This window comes from Zootoca vivipara, chromosome 16 (genome assembly GCF_965207765.1).
Source record: "Zootoca vivipara chromosome 16, rZooViv2.hap1.1, whole genome shotgun sequence".
Classification (NCBI taxonomy): domain Eukaryota; kingdom Metazoa; phylum Chordata; class Lepidosauria; order Squamata; family Lacertidae; genus Zootoca; species Zootoca vivipara.
The window spans coordinates 30167882-30187260 of record NC_142599.1 but is presented as its reverse complement, the minus strand read 5'-3'; the positions used below and the strand labels follow the sequence as shown (position 1 = coordinate 30187260).

The following is a 19379-nucleotide window of genomic DNA, read 5'->3' as shown; positions in this document are numbered from 1 at the left end:
CCTCATGCACTGAAACTGGAGTTTCCCCCTGGTCTGTTTTACTAAGCCATCTTTGTCTTGAGGTAGCCTTCTTCTCATAGAATCGTAGACTTCTAGGGACCCCAAGGGTCATCTAGCAGAAGAAGAAGAAGAAGAAGAAGAAGAAGAAGAAGAAGAAGAAGAAGAAGAAGAAGAAGAAGAAGAAGAAGAAGAGGAAGGAGTGTCGAGGAAGGAGGAGGAGTCTCAAAGCGGCTAACAATCTCCTTTCCCTTCCTTCTCCACGACAAACACTCTGTGAGTTGAGTGAGGCCAAGAGACTTCAGAGAAGTGTGACTAGCCCAAGGTCACCCAGCAGCTGCATGTGGAGGAGCGGGGATGCAAACCCGGTTCACCAGATTACGAGTCTACCACTCTTAACCACTACACCACACTGGCTCCCCCCCTCCTGCAATGTAGGAATCTTTCTGCCCAACACAGAGCTTGAACCCACAACCCTGAGATTTAGAGTCTCATGCTCTACCAACTGAGCTAAAATCTATCTTTCATTATAGGAAAGTATATAAAAAGACATGATAAAATAAATAAATAAAAATGGCCAGTGTCATTTATATCCTCTCCTCAAGATTCAAAATAAATTTAAAGCAAATGACAATGTCTACAATTCCTGAGAAGTTAGAAAATATTCTGGCCGCCTTCTCTAGCATTTCCATACAGTTAAAATGGAGTCTGGTATGTAACAAAAGGCTCTCAGTTTCCTAAAGGATTCTTTTCCTGTTTTTAATCTGTCCCATAATCTTTTACAGTAAGTCATCTGTATATTACTACCCACAGCCGTTGGGCACCTCCATTACAGGTACCTTACACCCACTTCCTAGCCTCTTTATATGGAGTGCCATTATGTGAATGATATTTAAGGGAGGAGTAGAGAAAAAGAAACAACTACCATAGGGCAACAGACTCTGCCAGGTCTCCCCTCTACCCCTGCACCGCCATGCTACTTTTGCTGGGTTGAAGAGAGCTGGTTAAAGAGCTGCATAATCCAAGCCTACAAACCAGAGAAAAGAGCATTCTTTACAGATCAGCTTAAACAGCTGGCAGCAGGGGGAGGGGTTGGGACCAGAAGAAAAGATTGCAGGGGAGCGGGGTGGGTTCGCATGGCTCCAATTTAATTCCACTAAAGTTCCGGATGGTGGGAAAGAGCTCTCTGCATCCACAGAGGCTGTGTCAGTGACTTGCTACAGACACAATTCAAACTTATTTATTCATCTGATATTTTTATACACTGCCCCTTTCAGCAAATCTTCCAGGGCAGCATGCAAAAGCAAGTCAAAAATACTAAATGAAAATATATAATAAACTGTACTGTGTCTAACTAACAACCTAAAAAGTCTATGAAATTTATCTTTTTTTAAATCTGTGCCCGATACCAAAAGACAATAATGCTCATGCCAGGAATGCCTCTTCAGGGAGGGAATTCCGTAAGCCACGTCCCATTTATTTTAACAACAACAACAACAACAACAACAACAACAACAACAACAACAAAACAATTCTTATTATTCATTTCCATACCTCTTTATATTTTTAGGAAAAAACCTGAAAGTGGTTTACAACACATTAAAACATCAAATAAAACAATCCAAAATAAAACATTACTGAAGAAAGTCAAACATAAACTTATACATTCAAAGCAACATAACCAACAGGAAACAAAATAAAACATTATAGAGAGGTCAACGCAGCAAATAAAATAAAATTTCAAAAGGAAACTGTGACAGAAACATTACTAAAGGAAGACAAATATAAAATGAACTTTTAAAACAGCATAATTAATAAGAGAATAAAATATAATTATAAACGTAGAACACAGACTTTATTCCACTTTTCACCACATCAGGGTCTTAAAGCAGCTTCTGGGCCCCCATCCTTGAGAAGCCAGCCTTGCCTACAGTTTGCAGACAGAACAGGAGGACTTCTGCAAGACATATGGGGTAAGGAGGTGGGGGGCATGGGTGTGTTCCTAAACCTCAATATCTGCACACTTTCAAAGGAAACAGAGGCTGGGCAACCAAGTCTCCTGGACTGTAATGCAGCAACTGGAAGAAGATGAAGCAAGACAGTTTGACACTGCTTCCTTGGTCCAGACACACTGAACAAAATGTGAGGAGAGGCTGGAAAAGTATTTTTCCAACCTATCAAAATCAAGTCACTTCAGGATCTTGTGCATCCAAGCATCCAGGATGGTTATTGGAAGGGAGCTTGAGGGAGGGGTCCTGCCTCTGCTTGTACATTTTGTTTTGGAGGGTATTGTGTTTTGATGCACCTAAGTTTCTGCAAGTATTCCATGAGGTCCCCCTCTCCCTCCAGCTGGCAACCAACCATGCTTGTTTAAATACAGGGCCTTTAAGAACACCTGGAAGTGGATCCAAATACGGAAGCCTTTGGCAAAGGTCCTGGTGGGTGGGAACTCTGTGCCCTCTGCCTGTCATCTTGTTTTGTATAAAGGGCTCAGCTGCACTTCCACTCCATTTCTGTCCTTCCCCTACCCCAACCAAGGAGAGAAAAAGGTGTCCAAATCAAGCAGGGAGAACATGCTGCTATGGTTCTCTTTGAAACAAAAATAAAACCCAAAACTATTTAGAAGCACTGGCCACATTGCCCCTCTTTCAGGAACCCTGAGTGAAAAGTTTCAACTCCCAGCTAGACAGCTGCTAACTAGGCGGGGGGGGGTCACTACTTTTGAAGAAATAGAGATGTGGGTGGGGTGGCGGTGCAGAAAGAGACCAAATAAGTAATTGGTGAAGGGGAAATTTCAAGTTGCCCATCCAAGCAAGCAAACAAAGCGTAGGCTAAGGAAATATCTTCAAAACTGAGCCATGTCGTGTTAATCTCTGCTGATGGATCTAGATGGCTCAGGGCAAACAGGTAGCACTACCGGTAATAACAAGGATTTTAAAAAATCAAGACCAAAGCAAGACAAAAGTACCCAATGGCTGGACTGACAGACAAGTTTTGAGATGTGTTCTTTCTTTATCAAGGGAAATTCTGCCACTGCTTCTAACATTTCCTAAAGAGCTAACTCACTCTATTCAAGGTGCAAGCAGCAGACAGAGCACTAGATTCGGGTTCAGATCCATAGTCAGCCATAAAGCTCACTGGGTGACTTTGGGCCAGTCACTATCTCTCAATCCAGCCTACCTCAGAGGGCAAGAGCAGCATGCCACCCAGAGATCCTTCAAAAGAAAGTCAAAACAAAAATGTTAATATATAATAAATGGAAGTAGTGTTCAGCTTCAAAGGAGTTGAAGCTTCTGAGAAGCCCTACCATCTGCCCAGGGATTTTTTAAAAAATGAAGGTGTTTGTGCAGTTCTCTGGAAGCAGCAGCTGCAACTGGCAGCCCTGGTTTTGTACAGTCACGTTGCAGAATGCAAGAAGGGAGGGAGGGGGTTGAAAGTCTGGTTACATCTACATTCTGTCCCCATTTTTAAGAGCACAGAGGGTTGGTTATTACTACCGGTAGGGCTATCAGTCAATTAAGTTTATTCTTTGTATTTTAAATTGGGAGAGAGCCCTGACAATTAATTAATTGGTAATTAGTTAACCAACCGATACTAATATGAGCAATCCTTTAATATGAGCAATCCTCTGCATTTGAGGAATAAGTAGTTCCGAGGGAAACTGTATACCTTCTTGAGGCAGCCAACTCCAACCTGGTAACCTACATATGTTTAGGACAAATTCCCCAACCACTGGCCAAACTACATGTAAATGATCAGTGGAGTGGAGGGTACCAGGTTGAAGCAGGCTGTTTCAAGTTGATGCACTCATACGTCACTGTAGAGAAGGCAACAGAGAATATAAAATGAAGAATCCTTCTAAGATGGTCTGTGTTATCTGCAGGTTTTCAAAGTACAGGTATTTAAAAAATATGAAAACCAGTTAACTAGGGCTCCTTTTTAGTCAGCCATAAAAGATAATACGGCACGGTTGTGCACATATTGAACATGCATATCTGTACACATATCTGTACTACCAAGTCAGAGGTGGGCAACCTTTCAGTCCCAGTATATAGAGGGTGCCTGAACACCAACTCTGCATAGGTCTTGCCAAGACCAAGTACCTGGGACAGGACCCCCACCAGTCTTACTAGCACCGGCTAGCGCCTGTCAGAAAAGCATCAAGCAATAGGACAACCTGTTTCCCCCCTCTCTCTCGAAGGCAACAATCCACTGCGCACAAAATTTCTCAGGGGCTGCATGTTGCCTAAGGCAAGCCAAAAATGAGCATCCCCCCCCCCCACGCACACACACTTCTCTTTTTTTCTGCCACTCCCTTTCTCTCCCTCTTCCTCCCTGTCCACTGTGGTGCTAGGAAAGAAACAGATTGCTCTTGCCAGAGGTCTGGCCTGATCACTTGCATAGAACTTATGAAATTAATTTGAGAACCACGTATAGTAAGCATTGAGGGCTGCAAGTTTCCCAAGGACAAGAGGCCACCTACCCCTTCAGTAAGCTGCAGTCCTTCCTGAAGAAGTCCAGCATGATGTAGCTGGAAAGTACTTCAAATTTTAAAGTTAATAAGTTTACTGTTCTAGCCCAAGGGCATGACAAACTTGTACTAACTAGGCAATATAATTAAAATAACACAGAGCATACATCCATAATATAAAAAACCATTAAAAAAACTTTGCCAAGTTCCTGAGCATTACTAAAGTTTGCTTTTTGCATCTTTCTTAGCTCCAATTCTAACTTTATTTTGCCTTTTTAAAATCCAATTTGCTAACATCCATGATGTAAGAGAGAAGTTACCAAAGATACAAACAAACTTAAATCCAGCTTGATTTCAGATTAAATCTCTGAATCATCACAACAATTTATAGCTATTTTATCTAACTCCTTTTTTATTTTTTGTAGCCTGTGTATAGAGGGCCACTTGGTGTGTTATGAACCTATTGTTGTTCTTGTTTAGTTGTTTAGTCGTATCCGACTCTTTGTGACCCCATGGACCAGAGCACGCCAGGCACTCCTGTCTTCCACTGCCTCCCGCAGTTTGGTCAGACGCATGTTAGTAGCTTCAAGAACACTGTCCAAGAACAGTGTCTCTCAAAAGAAACTGAAGCATTTCTGCTGGGGTGTGCCTGCTTGCCCTATGAACAAGTTTCAGAAAGCAATCTCTTGGATCTCTATACAAGGGGCAGGCTAACTGATAATGAGTGAGGTTGACTACTAACACACAGTCTGTTTGCGTATGGGGCCTTGTTTTATCAGCCATCCAAGACTGTAGAGGGCATGATTTGGAAATGTAGCTCAAGTTTGAAAGCACATCAAAAAGTACAAGTAGATAAATAGGGACCGCTCCGGCGGGAAGGTAAACGGCGTTTCCGTGCGCTGCTCCGGTTCGCCAGAAGCAGCTTTGTCATGCTGGCCACATGACCCGGAAGCTGTGTGCGGACAAACAGCAGCTCCCTCGGCCTATAGAGTGAGATGTGCGCCGCAACCCCAGAGTCGGACACAACTTGACCTGATGGTCAGGGGCCCCTTTACCTTTTAAAGGAATTTCTTAAGGAAGTGGTGAGAGTTTGATCAGATAACTAGTCTCTAAAATGGGATATACTGCTGGCACCTGTGATTGTCCAGACTAACCCAGTGCTTTACCAGCTGCACTGGCTCCCGGTGGAGTACCCGGTCAGATTTTAGGTGCTGGTTTTGACCTTTAAAGGCCTACGCGGCCTAGGAACCTCGTACTTACGGGACCACCTCTCCTGGTATGCCCCGCAGAGGACCCTAAGGTCCACGAATAATAACAGCTTAAGGGTCCCGGGCCCTAAAGAAGCCAGATTATCCTCCACAAGGGCCAGGGCCTTTTCAGTGATGGCACTGACCTGGTGAATGCTCTGTCCCATGAGACTAGGGCCCTGTGGAACTTGATCTCCTTCTGCAGGGCCTGTAAGGCAGAGTTATTCCGCCTGGCCTTCAATTGAGCCTGATCCTCCATTCCTTTTTCCCTTCCCCCCCTTTTTTTAAATGAAGAAACCCTTCTGGGTCCCCACATTAAAATTCTTCCCTGGTCTCCTTGCTGGCCTTAGCAGGACTAACTTGGCCAGTTAGCCCTGGCGATGCTACATTGATGTTTGTATTTTATGCTGTTTTTAAGCTGTTTTTAAGTCATTTTTAATCAATGTTTTATATTTGTTGTTATCCGCCCTGAGCCCGGTTTCTAAACCAGGAAGGGTGGGGTATAAATATTATTATTATTATTATTATTATTATTATTATTATTATTATTATTATTATTATTAACCACCAAATATGTTGGAGAAACATTTAACCCAATTAAAGGCAGGAATTGAGTCTTCCTGTGATTATTTTGTTTCATTTAAACCCCTGGCCACCAGTTCCCAGAATGTTGTCTTCCCTCCATTTCATTACTGCTAGTCCCAATGCCTGTCACTGGTTTTTTGTATATTCAGCTTTCCTGTTTTTGAGTAGACTTGTATTCACAGGACTCCTGTGAATAACATATAAATTATGTTGGAATATGAACCAACAATTTCAGGTCCTTATTTATTGTCCAAATAACAATGTGAGGTTAGGAATATATGTTCCAAGTCTAAGCCTAAAGAGCAGCAAGAGACCTTCTGCAATTGCTCCAATTCGGGCATTAAAATCCCCACAAAAATTATAAATGCTGTATAACTTTATGAATGATCTGCTCCAGTAAAGATGCTAGAGCTGATCAAATCTTGGTGGTCAGTGACAAACTATTAGTAGAGGGAAGGTAGATGTTTATACAGAAAAAATATTCCTAATTCAGTTTTAATTTCTACTGACAAAAGATAATTATTTTGAATTCCAAAATCTGTTATCAAAACTCCCCCTGCCAAATCAAGTGATATACCAGTAAATAAAAGTAGCCAAGCCCCACTTCCTCAACCCTTTTGAAATTTATTAAGCGCTGGCTGGTTAAAAGAGTTATAACCCTGTAAAGGGGTGGGGGTATGTATGTGTGACCAAGCCCCTTGCAAACATATTATATCACGTTGCTGGAGCATATGAATAAAATCCTTATCCGCCTTCTTATCATTCCAACCCCACAGGTTCCAGGAAAGAATGTTAAGACCTTTCTGGATGTTTTCTAGTCAGTTATGGTATCTTAGAGGAAAGCTGAAGGTATCATAATTTGCTTTTCTATAATTAACATTAGGCCTGGGCTTATCTTAGATTGCCAGCAGGGACGCGGGTGGCACTGTGGTCTAAACCACTAAGCCTAGGGCTTGACAATCAGAAGGTCGGCAGTTTGAATCCCCGCGACGGGGTGAGCTCCCGTTGTTCGGTCCCAGCTCCTGCCAACCTAGCAGTTCGAAAGCACGTCAAAGTGCAAGTAAATAAATAGGTACCGCTCCGGCCGGCGTTTCCGTACGCTGCTCTGGTGCGCCAGAAGCGGCTTAGTCATGCTGGCCATATGACCCGGAAGCTGTCTGCGGACAAACACCAGCTCTCTCAGTCTATAGAGCAAGATGAGCGCTGCAACCCCAGTGTTCATCCGCGACTGGACCCTAACGGTCAGGGGTACCTTTACCTTTACCTGGGCTTATCTTGGATTGCTAGCAGGATAGGAGTTGGGGGCTTCAAACCTTGGCATATTTCTTCCAATACTGTATAACGAATCTTTCTTTCTTGTCTACTGGAGCTTATCTGGATATTATTAGGATAGGTGACAAAGGCAGAGGTCTTATGGCTTGAGAACTTCTTGCTCCTTCTTCTCAAATTGCCTTTTCCAGACTGCAATTCCCTTTCTCTAGTACAGGCACGTCCAACAGGTAGATCATGATCTACTGGTAGATCACTGGACATCTGTGGTAGATCACTGGCAGATTGCTGGCTCCCCAGCTCAACAACTTTGGCTCCCCTAAAAAAGCCCTGACCCCCTCCCAAATGGGAATTCCCTCCTCCCTGGAAAAAAGCTCAACTACGTATGACCTGAACCCCCCAAAACTGACTTTCCTCCTCCCGAAAAACAACAACAGGGCTTTCCCACCCCTGCTCTAGTAAAAAGAGGGGATTGATATCTAACATGCCATTGGGTGGGCGTATTTGGACAACCTTTTAATTAAAATTAAAGTTCTCTGTCAGCAAACATATGAATTAAAGACCAAAATTTATCCCATACATCAGAATCCTGAAAGTTTAGTTCGATACTGCCTCTTTACGCAGGTATTTACAACATAAACAATTTCCTAAATCCAGGGAAGCCCCTACAATGCCTTGAATTCCTGCTTGCAGTTCAGATTCTGTTTTCATTATTCCACTGGATTTCTTCATTGGCCAGTTATGAATGACCACCTACAGACCTCTTTTTAGAAGAATCATCACTGAAATTTGAACTTTCTCCCTCATTCACCACCTTTCGAAGTGGGTTTATTAATCCATCATTTGCTTTTTCTTCCCGTCTGCGTTGTAGAGCAGGAAACTTGGGAGTGCTGACCTAAAGCATCTGGAGTGCCATCAAAAGATGACAGATTGGGGCTTGAACAAGTTAGATCAGGTGATGGGCTGAGATCATTTCCTTGGATGGTAGCAAGTGGATTATCAGCATACTAATCCACTATCAGGAGCATAGCTGTCAAGTTTTCCCTTTTCTCGCGAGGAAGCCTATTCAGCATAAGGGAATTTCCCTTAAAAAAGGGAGAACTTGACAGCTATGATCAGGAGGCTTGAATCTGAAAGGGTTGAGAATGGAAAACAACTCCCACAAATCCATTTCTTAAGCATTCATTTTGGTCTAAAAGCAGGTTTCTAAGTTCAAATCTTGATAGATGTAATTTAACTGTTTGGTTACTGAATCTGATAGGGTCTTAGCAAATGCAGACTTATTCCCATATTGATGTACCTTCAAACCACCACTAACTTCAGTTTCTTTGCTGGCAGGTCTTATCTGCAGGGCTACAGTCAGAATTCCTGTCTTCACTAACACAGCCAGTGCACCAATTATGGCATTCAAACCCAAATTTTCCTTTTCCAATGTGTCGATTCTGCTAAAGATTCCCTCTGCTGTTTGTTTAGACAGGAGACATTGGTCGCGTAAAAGTTCCCACAGTGAAGGAGTTTCAGTCTCTGTTGTGGTAGAGTCTGTTATGCCAAGATTGTTATTATGCTTAGTTGAGCTTTCATTATATGGAGGAAGCTGAGGTTACCTTACAGCATACGTATATATCAGCTCCTAGTAAGTCCAAATCAGTTGACCAGTTAGCTAAGCTTTCATTAGAGGAGTATGTAACAAAACCTCTTACCTGGGATAAGGCTTCTCCAGTCCCATACTTGCACACTCGCAATGTAAAGTTCCAGGGCTCTCCATGTAAGATATATCAATTTAATCTTCCTGCAAGTGCTTTAAAGTTACATCTGCATCCCTTGCTGAGTCACAATAGTGCAGCATAGATTCCTGGACTAAATTAGGCAATGGGCACTTCTTGAGTTCTGAAGCACTACAGGTCTGTACATGTGTAATAACCATGTTAAAACTACAGTGGCACCTCAGGTTAAGAACTTAATTCGTTCTGGAGGTCTGTTTTTAACCTGAAACTGTTCTTAACCTGAGGTACCACTTTAGCTAACGGGGCCTCCCACGCCGCCACCCCCGTGCAATTTCTGTTCTCATCCTGAAGCAAAGTTCTTAACCCAAGGTACTACTTCCACGTTAGTGGAGTCTGTAACCTGGAGCATCTGTAACTCGAGGTACCACTGTACAGAGTATCTTTTGGTCGAGATGGTATTTTAAGCGTTTATCAGTTTAAAACTGAGCCAAAAGAGCTGCTCTCCCACCTCCTATCCTCCAATTAAAATAAATGGCTTTTAAGTCCACATAGAAGTAAAAGTGCCAATCTAGAAGTAAAATTGCCAACCTAGCAGTTCGAAAGCATGTCAAAATGCAAGTAGATAAATAGGAACCGCTACAGCGGGAAGGTAAACGGCGTTTCCGTGTGCTGCTCTGGTTCGCCAGAAGTGGCTTTGTCATGCTGGCCACATGACCTGGAAGCTATACGCTGGCTCCCTCGGCCAATAATGCGAGATGAGCGCGCAACCCCAGAGTCGGCCACGACTGGACCTAATGGTCAGGGGTCCCTTTACCTTTACCTTTAGAAGTAAAAGAGATATGCTCCTTGCCTGTATGTGGCAACCAACACCAACTGCTAGGCCCATTGACTTTAACACTTTGAAATTATTCAACATAAAGCAAATTAAAACTAGAAAAAGATCATGGAACTCAAGAATAAAGCAGCCTCAATGGTCGCCATCTTCACCTGGAAGTCCGGATAATATTTCAAATAGCAGTGCCACCCAACCACTTTTGCAGCAGCAGCAGCTCCCTTCCTTAAATTGCTCTTCTCAGGTCCCATATCCCACTCTAGTGGGGGGGGGGGTAGGAAATGTGCACACTCAAGAGAAAAAAATTCACATGCTGCCCAGTCTGAGGCTGCCTGCAAGAACACCGATGTGCATTATTTGGGGGAGTGGTTGATTAGTCTAGCAAGAAATTGGTCACCCACAGAAGGAAAGTACTCCTCTCCACTTCAGCTAGCATTCAGTTGAAACTAAATCCCAGGAATTGTGGGATCTCTCCCCTACTAGAGGTGCTAAACTAGCACAGCAAAGCTAGGAAGATTGTATTAGCACCAATTACCACTGTTGAGACCCACTGCGGCTCTTGCATTTCACGGTCTTTATGGCCTTGCTGGTTACAATTCCCCCCCTCTGTACATACAAGTTTTCCCCTCTCTCTTTCAATTAAGGATAACAGGTCGTGCATCAGATCAGGGGTCAGCAAACGTTTTCAGCAGCGGGCTGGTCCACTGTCCCTCAGACCTTGTGGGGGACCAGACTATATTTTTTGGGGGGTGAACAAATTCCTATGCCCCACAAATAACAGAGAGATGCATTTTAAATAAAAGCACACATTCTACTCATGTAAAAACACACTGATTCCTGGACCATCCACAGGCTGGATTTAGAAGGCGATTGGGCCGAATCCGGTCCCCAGGCCTTAGTTTTCCTACCCATGCATCAGATGAAATGGGCTCCAGTCCATGAAAGTTTCTACTACAGTACATTTTTATGCTGCCAAAGGACTTGTGGTACGGTAGTTTCTATATGAACTCGAGCAATCATGTGCCCCTGTATTAGTCGTGGGGAAGCTGTAGCACACCAGATGTTGTTAGACTTCAACTCACATCAACCCATGACAGAATGGCTAATGGTCAGGGATAATGGAAGCAGAAGTGCACAATGTTGTAGAGGGCCACAGATCCCCTGTCCCTGCTCTATACTCAGGAATGCCCCAAACACACAGGCCTATCAATTTCCCATGCCATCAAGAGAAACCACACTGCAATATTTGACTCCACACACATACTTTAAAAAGTTTGAGAGAGGTCTATCATTCCTGCCATGGGACAAGAATTGTCCTTTTTTATAGCTGCTGGATGAACATGTTTATAAGGGTTTGCTTTACTGCATTTCCCCCCCCCCCCCAATATATATAGTTTTATGATCAATAAGCTACAGTATTTGGTATTTTATATATTTGAAAGTCACTTTGATACTTTTTTGTAGAAAGCAGTGAATAAATAAATGTAATAAATAAAAAATACTGCTGCACTGGGGTGGGGGTGAGCAGCAACATATATTTTGGAGTGAGCCCTGTGTGTTTTATTTGCTTAAATTCACTTTAAACAAATCTGATAACTGCTTAGCCTATCCTTAAGATTCCTCCAAAATAACAACCAAAAAGAGCTGTTCACAGTTTCTTGAGAATGATTCATGTATGCTAATATCTGCAAACATAAGCAGTCGACCCATCACGTGCATGCTTAAACCATGGGGCAAGAGCAGGGGAGACTGCAGCACACCTGGAGAGGAGCACTGTGGCAGGCTTCGTCTTTCTCCATTCAGAGTTGACTTTGAATGTGGCTTTTAAAAACCTACCAACACAAAATCAGGAGACTTCGAATGCTGTTACACCAACAGTCCTGTAACTTTGTCAACAAGGAGGACATAAGCCTACAGTGCTACTTAAAAAGGAGAGCAAGTCACCCCCCCCAAAGCAGACAAACTTTCTTTTGCTTTCACCTTCTATCAACTGGTTACACAACAAGAGCCTTAACTGAGCAAGCACCAAACTGTATTCTATTTTGTGGTCACTTATAGCCTGCACTGTTCTCTGCCTGTGTTTAGAGCATGGGTGGGGAATCTCAGGCCTATGTAGGCCAAATGCAACCTCTCAAGCCTCTCTTTACCCAGTGATCAGAACTCTCCCCAGGCCATGTTCCCTCTTTCCCAGCCACACCCCCCCACCCCTGCTTCACATCCCAATTCATAGAATCATGGAACTGCAGAGTTGGAAGGGACCGTCTAGTCCAGGGGTCCCCAAACTAAGGCCCGGGGGCCCGATGCGGCCCAATCGCCTTCTAAATCCGGCCCGCGGACGGTCCGGGAATCAGCATGTTTTTTACATGAGTAGAATGTGTCCTTTTATTTAAAATGCATCTCTGGGTTATTTGTGGGACATAGGAATTCGTTCATATTTTTTCCCAAAATATAGTCCGCCCCCCCCCCAAGGTCTGAGGTACAGTGGACCGGCCCCCTACTGAAAAAGTTTGCTGACCCCTGGTCTAGTCCAACCCCTTGCAATGCAAGAATATGCAGCTGTCCCATACCAGGATTGAATCTGCAACCCTGGTGTTATCAGCACCACGCTCTAACCCACTGAGCCAATCAGTGTGAAAAGGAACTCTGATTGTTCCTTTAAATTGCTTGCATGGATTGACAGACATGCTTGGGGGGGGGAACTGTCCACTAAACAAAAGAAAGAATTGCCTTGGTTGCTCCAACAACTTTTGCCCCTGGCTCTACCTACCACTGGCTTCCTTGGCTCAGTAGACAAGTGACAGAACTATGGTGGGTGTGTAGAGGAGGGGAGAGAATGGCTGCATATGGAGATGGTACGTGTTCTAAAAAGTGGTTCAAGTACTGTACTTATTTTGAATGGAACTAGTGGTACACTTGCTGAGAAATGTTGGCCAGCACTGGTTTAAAAGGATTGTGTTTCTTTGTTTCATAGCTTGTACAGAAAAAAAACCACAAGTCTCTCTGGTACAGTACTATGAAATCAATGCTGTAAAGTAATTGACCATATATAACCAGCCTGTTGGCCAAGTCTTCCCTCCCACAACCCTTTTTGGACCAGTTAAATAGTAAACCTCCTGAAAAAAATCTTTTGTAAATATCTGCTCAACTCCCTCTGAACCTACGGTTCTTTTGAGCATCTGTCTCCCCGCTGCCCCCCTTTCCGTTGTTGCTTAATCAGTTCCACTACAATGTCCCACTGTCCAGCACACAATGGAGTCAGCCCAACAGTAGCTAAAGAGTTTGCTGCTCTATTTGACGCAAGCTCTGGTTTCCAGTGGACTGTGAAGCTACTTTTTTTGGCGGGTGGTGGTGGGGGACACAGCCATGGCAATATAAGCTTCCAAAATGCTGAACAGGAAAAGCAGAAGAGCAAAGAGGGGAACTCTGCATGCTCAAGTTAATAGGAGTTTACTGAACGTGTAATGGTCAATGGGGTGGGGGAGAGACAGCTTATTTAAAATATTTCTGATTGACACCTGGAGGAAACCACTTTGGCTACCCATGTCAGCAGTACTTATAATAATTAAGAAGGTTCTTTATACAAAGTCAGTCCAGAGGTCCTCTAGTCAAGCACTGCTTCTTCTGATTGACAGTGGCTTTCCAGTGTTTCAGGAACAGAAAGGCCTTTCCCAGCCTTACCATTTTTTAACTGGACTGAGCCTGTGATATAGGGTGGAAATCCCCACCCCAATAAAATGTTCCATTTCATAGTTCAGTAGCAGCAATGAATGGGTGTCAACTGCAAATATAGTATTAGGAAAGTCTGGCAGTTTCAAAACTGCAATTGTTTTTCAGTGGTTAACTCTCGGAAGTATGCAAGTCAGCATATTATGCATTATTTGGGTTGATAAAACGTATTTAGCACCTCTGTCTTTTTTTTTGTAAATTTAAATGTTAATGTTACAGAAATTCATGGCATTATCTTTATACTTTTAAAAGTATCCCAATAAAAATGATCACATAACATTACACTTCATTAAGAGTGTTTTTATTTCCACCCCTCCAATATTTCATGTCAAATGTGGTTTTTTTGTTTTGTTTTGTTTTAAAAAAAACTTTATTTAATACCAATATAAAATACAAATCAACATAAATCAACATAAATAATAAATCAACATAAATCCACAAAATCAACACAACACAACGCAAATACAAAATTAAACAAACTTATAAAAAAGAAAAAGAAAAAAGAAAACAGAAAAAAATCACAAACATAAAACAAAATAAACTTCCCAGCATTCCATATCAGTTCCCTATTTACAAATAAATTCAACTATGCTTTCCTCTTATGAAACTAATTTCTTATCTCATGTCTCAATTTTCCTATATACATAATAAATCCAACAATCTTGTACGAACTTAATCGAAGCAGATCACCCATCTGGAATCTATACCTTCATTACGAAGATAATCTTTTACGTATTTCCATTCCTTTTCCCATTTTTGCTTAGGGACTTTTCTAACTATTGCTGTTAATCTCGCTATGGTATACTGGAATAAAAAACTGTCATGTATACTATATGATGTGCTGGCTGAGGCTGGTGGGAGCTGAAGGGCTGAGTCTTTAACCTCTCTAGTGAAAACATTTTCAGAACTAGAAAACAAGAACTGGTCTCCTGATTCAGTAGAAGGCAGTGTCATATGCTAATATCCCAAAGGCAGAATGGCACCTCCCCTCTGGGTCTTCACACCATTTCAAACAACACTGTACGTATTTTAAGTCCCTCCTGTTCATTAAGGCCAAAGACACTACTGTGGCAACAAGGCAGAGACGTAGCTTGTCAGATGGTTTAAAGCTACCAAGGAACAAGCTTCAATAGCAATTGCTTCTGCAGTTAAAGAAAGAAACTTGACAGGGAACAGGTTATTAGGACAGTCATAAACTGAAGCAACAGACCACAAGAGGTTTCCTTTCCTCAGCTTATTTGCTAAGGGAGGGCCAGCCCAGAGCCTAATCAATTAATATCCATCTCTCCATCTGACATGATCAGAGTAATTAAGGTAAAGATTCCCCCTTCCTGCCGCCACCTCCTGGGGAATTCATCACTGAAGTACTGCTAAGCAGAGCCTGTTAAAGGAAGCATTCATAATCAACATCTGATGGGCCATCTCATAGGGAGCTACTTACACTGTGTCAGAGCCTTAGCCCATCTAAGCTTAGTATTGTCTACACCAGGGGTCAGCAACTTTTTAAAGTCGTGGGCTGGTCCACCATCCCTCAGACCATGTGGTGGGCCGGACTATTTTTTTTGGGGGGGGGGATGAATTCCTATGCCCCACAAATAACCCAGTGATGCATTTTAAATAAAAGGACACATTCTTCTCATGTAAAAACATGCTGATTCCCGGACTGTCCGCGGGCCGGATTGGGGAGGAGATTGGGCCGCATCCGGTCCCCAGGCCTTAGGTTGCCTACCCCTGGTCTACACTGACTAGTGGTGGTTCGCTAGGAATTCAGGTAGGGACTTCTCTTAGTCTCACATGGAGATGCCATCAGGCATTAATCAGGGGGTTTGTGCATGGAAAAAGGATGCTCTACCAGTGAGCTGCAGCCCTTCCCTAAAGGGAAGTTGGAACCAGAAAAAAATTGCCAAGCTTAACTGGATGAAGCTCAGGTGCTTGGTTTTTTTTTTTTTACCCTTTGCTGCTACTTGTGGAGGAAAGATTTCTTCTTTTTTAAAAAATTACATTGCCAGTAGCAGATAGCCATAGGTAGCCCTTCCAAACTTGCCATGTAACACACCATGAATTGTCTCTAGAGCCAACAGGCACCTCCAGATTGATGCAGAAGTACTTTTAAAAGCAACAGAGCTGCCCCTGGTTTGCACAGCTCTTCAGAATATTGCTAGCAAGCTAGCAGAATGCATGTAGTAGTTCTGGGGGTTGAAAGAAGCAGTTGGAGGAGGCTGAAGGCACAGAAGCTGTACTGGCTCCATTCCCAAAACCAGTTGACCTTCCTCCGACAAGGTGGCCAAGTCTTAGGGTAGGAACAAAAGCATTAACACAGGCAGAAAGCATAGCTAGAAGTGAGAGGCAAAACTGGAGAAAGAGAAGGTGCTAAAGGCAGGCAAGATCCAGAGGCCAGATGTGAAGCAGGATGCAGAATATAAAAAGCACATGGAAGTGCAAGGAGGCTGGAAGTGGATTCAGAAGGGAGAAAGGCAAAGGTTTTAAGAAAGAGAAGCCCTGTGGGTGTCTGTTGGCAACATCTTGGTTCGATTCTGCTGGATGCATTTGAGTTTAGTGTCTCTGTGTTTTCTACTAAGGTGCTCCATTGAGTTAGAAAGAACAACTTGTGGCTTCAACTAGCATAGAATGCTGCTGCCAACCCTCTTTTTAAAAAAATGCCAGGAGGCAGAAACAACTTCAGTCAAGATGTTGGCAACTGACCTAACTATACCTTCCAGGCCTGGTTCAAGGTACCATTTCTTACCTTCAAAGCCTTTCACAGCCTAGGATGTGTGTAAGACAGAGACCACCTTTCACGATACAAGCCCCACTGCTGCTTGAGTTCTACACAACAGGCTCCGTATGCCTACACTGCAAGAGGTGAGGACATCTGTGGGTGAGATGAGAGCCTGTAACAAAATTGCTTCAAGGTTACAGAATGACCTCTCAAGGAGTTCAAAGCTGCTCTAATATTCTCAGAAAGGGTGCAAAAAAAATCTACTTCTTCCAAAATAGTTGTTGGAATTCAAGGTCCCATGTTATGCTGTTGCAATTACATTGTTTGTAACTACAGTCATACCTCTGGTTACTTTCACTGTGGGTTGCGTACATAACGGGATACGAACGAGCCGAACCCGGAAGTACCGGAACGGGTTACTTCTGGGTTCGGCGATTCGCGCATGCGCAGAAGCACCGAATTACATCACGCACATGCGCAGATTCGGCACTTCAGGTTGTGCACTGCTCAGGTTGCGAACGGGGCTCCGGAACGGATCCCGTTCGCATCCAGAGGTACCACTGTAGTTACAGGTAGATAGCCGTGTTGGTCTGCCGTAGTCAAAACAAAATTAAAAAATTCCTTCCAGTAACACCTTAGAGACCAACTAAGTTTGTTATTGGTGTGACCTTTCGTGTGTATGCACACTTCTTTAGATACAATTAAACAGAAGTCGCCAGACCCTTATATATAGTGAGAGGGTGGGGAGGGGTATTACTCAGAAGGGTGGTGGGAATGGGTGATTGGCTAGTTGGTCTCTAAGGTTTTTTTTTATTTTGTTTGTAACTGACCATTTCTTTAAACATGTTAACTCTGAATTTTATTCTAAAGACCCTCAAGATGCTCACAATATCAACAATAAAAATGTTCATAAAGCAGGGCAGACAGGCAGGCAGGCAGACAGACAGACAGACACAAGTTTAATGCCACCACAAAACCAAAATACTAGAAGCAATATATGAAAGGAGCAAAAAAAGAAAGAAAATCAATTAACACCCCACCAGTCTATGCCTGCTGCAAAAGTGAAGGAATGCCTCCAACTAAGTCCTACTCAAAGTAGACCCACTAAAATAAATGGCTATAACTAACTTAAGTCCACTGATTTCAATGGATCTACTGTGGGTAGCACTTAGTTGGATTCAACTCCAAGCATTTGCCACTGGAAGCAGTGAAAAAGCCAATTGGGCTTCTCTTGAGAGGCCATTTTACAGCCTTGAACAAAGTCCTACTTCAGATGGGTTGGCAGCTGGGAAGAACCATCGAGTTGGACTTCTGTTGCTGATCTGAGTGCACAATAGGTTCTCAAGTGGTCCACAACAGCCTTAAGGACTATTGTTGCTGATGTTGTCATTTTCAATTGTGTTTTACAGCTAGTGTGGTCAAAAGCCACCCTGAGCTTTAAAGAGAAATACAGTTGTACCTTGGATCCCAAACGCCTGGAACTCGGATGTTTTGGCTCCCGAACGCCACAAACCCAGAAGTAATTGTTCCGGTTTGCAAACATTCTTTTGGAACCCTAACGTCCAATGGGGCTTCCGGGGCTTCTGATTGGCTGCAGGAGCTTTCTCCAGCCAATCAGAAGCCAAAATTTCATTTTCGAATGTTTTGGAAGTCAAACGGACTTCTGGTACAGATTCTGTTCGACTTCCAAGGTATGACTGTATAATAATAGCATACTAATTAATTTAAAAGTTCTGAGTGCTGACAAAATATCTTTTTCAATGCCTGGGTGTCTCAAATGGGTGGGGCAGCTGGCTCAGGAAGCCACATAACCTCACTTTGGGTCGACACGAAGAGTATCCTTGTAGCAATAAAGGAAACTGTATGTTGAAAGACGATGTTGCTTAGTTTTTGCTAAAGCTCTTGTACCAATGCTATATTTGGATTTCTTCACACCTCTAGCTCTCTCAAATCTGAAGCTGTTTTTTTGTACCAAGCTGGCATTTCTCTTAAACATTTATATAAACCATAGAGATGAATGGCACTTTATAGGCCATTAAATCTAACATGGTTTCATGCAGGATATCCAGGAGACAACAGGTCATTCATCCTTTATCTGAACCCACCCACCCCTGTAGGGAATCACTGTCAAACTGCTCTTACCATGAATAATGTTCTCTTAATGTTCAATCAAAATATACCCTCCTGCAACTTAAGCCTATTACATCTAGCCCTGTTTTCTGGAGCAGCAAGAACAAATCTTTTGCCCTCTTATACATGACAGCCCTTCAGCTATTTGAATAGTACAATCATTTCCCAACCCACTCAGTTAGACTCTGGGGGGAATGTATAGATCTCGAAAGTTTTAAGATGCCATCCTATGTAATCCATAAACCCTACTAGGTAAGGGTATTTCAGTGACCCTGTAGGTCATTTTACCACCAGTGGTCACCAGTCCATGCCTGCTTAAAAGTCAAGTCTTTGGCACTTGTCAAAAGGAAGCAGTGAAGAAGTTTAGCAGGCTTCTCCAGCCGGGCTACTGCACAAAGGCAAACATGTACATCCAGTGAACCAACCACTTTTGCTTCTGGCTCTACCTCACCACTGTCATATGGTGCCCACAGGTTGTCCAGAAGGGAATGCAGCCTTTAGACTGGAAGAAGGTTCTCCATCCTAAACAATGGGAAATTACTTCCTGTAGTGAACAGTGCAGGAATAGTCAGCTTTAGTCTCATCTTACATAGAGATAGTACAGCTTGTCTTATGTAAGAGGCATAAAGGCACCGTGGGCACATTTCATGTCAGAAGATGTGCAGGTGAAAGAATCCCT

The 19379-nt window shown here is 43.0% G+C and overlaps 1 protein-coding gene across 8 annotated transcripts in view; it reads right to left on the bottom strand.

Moving 5' to 3' along the window:
• The window catches only part of MARK2 (microtubule affinity regulating kinase 2), a 117989-nt gene that overhangs the window by 82575 nt on the left and 16035 nt on the right, over positions 1-19379 (bottom strand). The window contains exon 1 of one of the 8 annotated variants that reach the window (XM_035098420.3): positions 16598-16734. The exons of the other annotated variants lie outside the window; for them this stretch is intronic. The gene's annotated coding sequence lies outside the window, so the exon portion shown is untranslated. Of the gene's footprint in view, positions 1-16597; positions 16735-19379 lie in introns of those variants that run through there. 8 annotated transcript variants of the gene reach the window in all.